A 6,000-nucleotide genomic window follows, 5' to 3' on the forward strand; every position below is an offset into this window, starting at 1 on the left:
GGTTAGTTTCAAGAAATTTAAAAAGTTCTTACTGCTTGATCAAATCACTCCATGTGTTTACCAAACCTCTCTGAATAAAAGTATTAATAAAAGAAAAATGAAAGTATATCAGTGAGCCACACTTTATTACAAAGACATGCTTTCTATAGCTTTTTTACATTTTTGAATAGAAAAGAAAGACTGCTGTCTTTATTCGTCACATACACAATCATACAGAGAACAACATGCAGTGAAATGCTTGTGTCCGAGGCTGCAGACGTGACCATCTCAGGGCTTGGTTTTAGCATGGGGGTCTATCCAGGATCCTTACTGGATACTGCTGCCGGGCATGTATTGAACTTGCGTCTCCTGCTCCAAAGGTGTGCAGTCTTACAACTACCCACCATGTGTAGGGGATAGATAGTAACCAAAATATTAGTTTTTATCTTTGTGAGGACACAGATTGACATGAATTCCCCAAGTTTAACCACCACAAACTCATATTCTAAACCCTGACTTAATACTTAACCCTAAAAAAAATCAAAGCTGGTGGAAAATTTTATCCCTCTGATCGACTAAAACTCGAATGTTTTCTTTGCAAAGATGGCTGGATGTACTTTTGTTTTTCAGCGACAAACATCTTTAGTAGTCACTCATCATTTGATGAGCGCTTCAGAAGCTTTAATAAACTATAAAGACTTCAAACATAATTTAGTGTAGGGCAGCACAGTGTTGTGGTGGTTAGTCGTGTCACCTCACAGCAGGTAGGTTCTGGGTTTGAATCCAGACTGGCCCCTTTCTGTGAGGAGCTTGCATGTTCTTCAGCTACTCTGACTTCTTCCCACAGTCTAAAGACATGCATAGGGTTAGCTTAATTTGTGATTCTAAATTGGCCCTAATTGTGAATGGTTATCTGTTTCTATGTGTTATCCCTGCAACACATTGGTGACCTGCTGTACCCTCCATCTTGCTCTATGACAGCTGGGATAGGGATAATGCCTAAGCTGAAAAAGACGGATGGAAAATTATTTCTAAAGTACAAGACCTCCAGTTGTGATTCTCCTCACAAAACAATGAGTGATTGAATGACAGAAGACAACAGCAGGGAAAAGGAGAAGGGAGGGAATGGCAGGCAGGAGGTGCATGGGGTGGGGGGCGTCCTTTGTGGAGTGTGGAAAGGTCAATTAGACAGTTTACAGGACATTTCTTCACCTCACACACAGACAACCTCAAACTTGCCCATCAGTTAGCATGATTTTGAATCCATCAGTTCTTGCTGAATTAGGGAGGGGCCTGTATCACAGCTACCTGCGGTTATTTACATGTAATATATCTTTCAGGTCTTTGATTATTATTATAATAGCACACTGCTCTCTCTCTCTCTCTCTCTCTCTCTCTCTCTCTCTCTATATATATATATATATATATATATATATAGATCAAATTTTGTCATAGTTAAAATGACTTTATTTCTGAAGTGTCAACAGAATAAACGGGGAAAGAAGGAATTGAGCAAACACTGAACGGTGCCAAAGTGAGGAGATCAGTGGTGACAGAGGACAGGAGAGATGAAAGGGAGCAGAGAGGGATGAGAGGCTGAGGACAGGCTGGATGGGTTGTCTCCCATGGCAACTCTCTGTTGCTGATGGATGTGTTCACTCATGAATATTCATAGAGGTAAGAGGGGAGGGAGGGAGGTTCATACTAAATTCATGCCATTTTCAATTAAGCATATTTCAATTAGAGGGCAAGAGATTCATTTCATATCAATTAATGTGGTTTCAATAATACATACTTGAATTACAGGGAGGAGAAGAAAGAGGAAGACAGAAAGACGAATTGGAAAAATAAGGATGGGATTTTGTTAAAATACTTAGTGAAAAATGATTGAAGGACCTGAGACTTAGCGTTGAGGTCAGTGCTGGGGGACATTTTGGGGAATGTGTGCCTTCTTGCTGAGAGCTGAAAAAAGGAATATCACTCTCCTGCTGGTACATTAACAATAAAGCTACAGCCAAGTGCCAACAAGTTAAGTTTAATGGTACTTGATTATGAAGCCTGGTCTCTGAACACAATGAAGCTGATTGGTTGGTGTTTCAGGCAAGCCAATGTGGACTTTCGTACTTACACTTCCTATCTTTGAGGTTAGTCTTAGTGCTGTTGTGAATGCAGGAGTGTAAAAACTGCAGATCCTGGATCAGGTTCCTAAAAATGACCAAGGGCAAAAGTCTTTTTGTAACATCTCGTTTTCAAGCCTTGGGATGAACGTTTCTGCTGTAGGCTTTTAAACTGCACACTAAATGGTTAAAGACGGGTGACTGACGAGTTCACAGCCAATTAGCATGAAATAATCCTCCACTTTGAAATGTGGTATGAAGGAGGTTTACAAACCAAACTTACAGTTTAATTCAAAAGCCTTCAGTTAATCCAAAATGCTGCAGCAAGAGTCCTGACAGGGACTAGAAAGAGAGAGCAGATTTCTCCTGTTTTGGCTTCCCTTCATTGGCTTCCTGTTAAATCCAGAATTGAATTCAAAATCCTGCTCCTCACATACAAGGTCTTAAATAATCAGGCCCCATCTTATCTTAATGACCTTGTAGTACCATATCACCCTATTAGAGCACTTCGCTCTCGCTCTGCAGGCCTACTTGTTGTTCCTACAGTATTTAAAAGTAGAATGGGAGGCAGAGCCTTCAGTTTTCAGGCCCCTCTTCTGTGGAACCAGCTTCCAGTTTGGATTCGGGAGACAGACACTATCTCTACTTTTAAGATTAGGCTTAAAACTTTCCTTTTTGCTAAAGCATATAGTTAGGGCTGGACCAGGTGACCCTGAATCCTCCCTTAGTTATGCTGCAATAGACATAGGCTGCCGGGGGATTCCCATGATGCATTGAGTTTTTCCTTTCTTGTCACCTTTCTCACTCACTGTGTTTATAGACCTCTCTGCATTGAATCCTATCTGTTATTAACCTCTGTCTCTCTTCCACAGCATGCCTTTTATCCTGTCTTCCTTCTCTCACCCCAACCGGTTGCAGCAGATGGCCCCGCCCCTCCCTGAGCCTGGTTCTGCCGGAGGTTTCTTCCTGTTAAAAGGGAGTTTTTCCTTCCCACTGTCACCAAAGTGCTTGCTCATAGGGGTCATATGATTGTTGGGTTTTTCTCTGTATCTATGAAGCGCCTTGAGGCGACTTTTGTTGTGATTTGGCGCTATATAAATAAAATTGAATTTAATTGAATTGAATTGAATATGATTCAAAATTGGTGACTGAGCCCATAAACTCAACAAGTTCTGACAAGTCAAGTCAGAAAGCTGTTTTCCACCAGAACTCTTTTTGTAGCTGTTACCTTTGGTTGGCCTTCAGACAGAATGCAGGTTTAAGGCACTCATGCATTTGGCTTTATTTTATAATCTGGAAGCTCTAAAGCTCTAAATGTTTTATACTATAAAAGACAACTTTGTATAAATCATGGCCTTGTACTGTACCATCAAAACTGTATGGTTGGTGATTTAAAAAAAATTGATGTGCTTGGGTAATGGTAATAAGGGGGTAAAGTTAAGGACTTGGCGGTAGTGACTAATTTGGACTCCTCGACTGTGTGGTGCTAGTGCCTTCTGAAACATTTTTCATGGGATTATATACTTTACTTGTAAAAGCTAATCAAGGATTATGTCTACCTAAAATATAGTCACTTTTGGCAACAAAAAACAAAACAATGACCCCCCTCAAAATACCATACAGTCCAAAAAACCCAAAAGGGCTGTTGTTGTTGTTTTTTATTTTTTTTAATGCAGTGTATGACTATTCAGGTTTTGCAGTCATGTGACCGTTAACCATGTGACTACTAACCACCATTAACTTGACAGGAATTTTGGACATGTGATGCTGTAGGTCAAGTTAATAAGGTCGCAGCCACACAGACCTAGAGAACACTCAGTGACTGTCTGGTAACCACTATTTGCAAGGAAATGAAATGTATATTGTGTTGGGGAGGAGTGGTTGCAGGAGGTTAATGACTGTGAAATCAACTGCAAAATCTCCAGTCACATAGGCCTGAAGACTGGTCTGAAGGTGAAACGTTCTCTATTTCCTGTTTGCGCCACACTTTTTGAAGTTTTACTACCGCTCAGCTCACAGTTAGCAAAGTGTTTGCAATTTTCTGATTCTGCCCTCTTGGAACCACTTGGCAGCTGGTTGGGTGCTACATGTTTTTTTCTGGTTGTCAGATGACTGTCAATTATTAATTAAGTATAATAATTAATCATGAACAAATGCTTACCAACATCACCTCTAACATTCAGAGCATAATCTACTGTAAGCTTTAGGCTCCTATTTTTATATATTATGGTATTATAATTTAACACTGAAATCCAGCATCATCCTCTATTTAAATCTGCAAGAAAGAGATAAAAAGATATTTCTTTCTGCTCAATCTCACATGAGAAACCTGAACAGCCATGGATGAGCACAGTTTAGCATAACACTTATACAATTATATGATTGCATTAATACGATTAATGCAGCGGTATCAATGCAATGCAATTAGATTTTCCAGGAGTTCAACATTTCACAATTAAGTCTAAACACGTTGTTTTGTCCTGTTCTTTTTCACAGTTTTTCAGAACTTACCTTGTAGTGAAGGACACACAACACTCACGCCACAGAAAAGAAGAAGTGTGTGTTGCAGTGCTCCTGCAGAGATATGGAGGTTAACCTTGTGCTGAAGGTTATGTTATTCTCAAATGAGAGGCTGTGGCTCACCTTGGCTAATCACGCTGTGACATTTTATTTGTTAGAATTTGTTTTTTCACCTACAATATTAAATGTATTTTCATGTATTAGGAAAATAATAAAAAGGTTACCTGTTAATACAAGTTCTGTTTTGCTCACTGACATTGATTTCTAATCAAACACTCGGTCTGGATTCTCTTTGTAACAACAACACTGCATTAGAGTATTGGCATGATAGAAATCAATACATGTGTTAACTATTATGTAACTATCTGGGACAAGATTTGAGGCATTAGTGTACAGTGACAGGGTTGCAATAACAATAAGAAGCTTAAAGACTCTCACCCATGACCCATGACTGTCTTGTATATAGATTGAATAAAAATTATGAAGAGGTGCCGTCACCAACTGGTTTCCACAGGAGCTGCTTATAGATGAGCTAATTTTCCATTTGGAGGTGTTCTAACTGGACAGTGCAGTGTGTTGCCATTTATGCTTTGCGGGAATTTAGCCAAGAATAATTGTTAGTATAGTTCCATATATTACAATATATAAACTAAAAATGTATTAATAAAATGTAAAATGAATATACTAGTGCTGTCAGCGTTAATCTCGTTAAAATGGCTTTAATACCAATAACCGTGCGTGGGTCTGCATCAATACGTTAGCGCGGTTAGCGGGCACGGGGCAATCCATGCTAACCTGCTAACGGATTTGCCGCGTTAATGCAGTTATGACGTTAACGTCATTTTAATGAGATTAATGCTGACAGCACTAGTATATACACTGTGTAATACTGCAACACATTTTAAACTCAATTAAAGAGATAAAATCTGACACTGTTTGCTTGCTAGTTAGCGCTAGCATTTCCATCATAGCTGACAACCGTAAACTACGTATGTAATAGGCCTAGCCACTGTGACCTTAATTATTGGATACTGAACCTCTGGTAGGAAACTTTGAGCTGATTGTTTTTACAGTCACCATCTTGGTGTTTTGAAACTGGGTGTGATGAGCCTGAATTTAAAGACGTGACATACTCAACGGGACTGTAACTATAGCTGTAAATCAATGAGCCCACCCTTCATAATATTCTGTATTAATGATCACAATTTACAAAATAAACTTTTATGTTCATTATGGCTTTACAATAATGATTGGGTCTATAAATCATGTTTACTAGGATCACAGAGCAAGTGAGCCAAAAGCTATTTTCTTATCGATTTCTATTCATATCTTTCTGCAAACAAAAGTGTTTGCTGGTCATTAAAAAGAAAGCAGGTTAAGACAA

This window comes from Mchenga conophoros, linkage group LG22 (assembly GCF_057382185.1).
Source record: "Mchenga conophoros isolate Kocher_MC1m ecotype Shallow Benthic linkage group LG22, M_conophoros_male_GT1.1, whole genome shotgun sequence".
NCBI classification, from domain to species: domain Eukaryota; kingdom Metazoa; phylum Chordata; class Actinopteri; order Cichliformes; family Cichlidae; genus Mchenga; species Mchenga conophoros.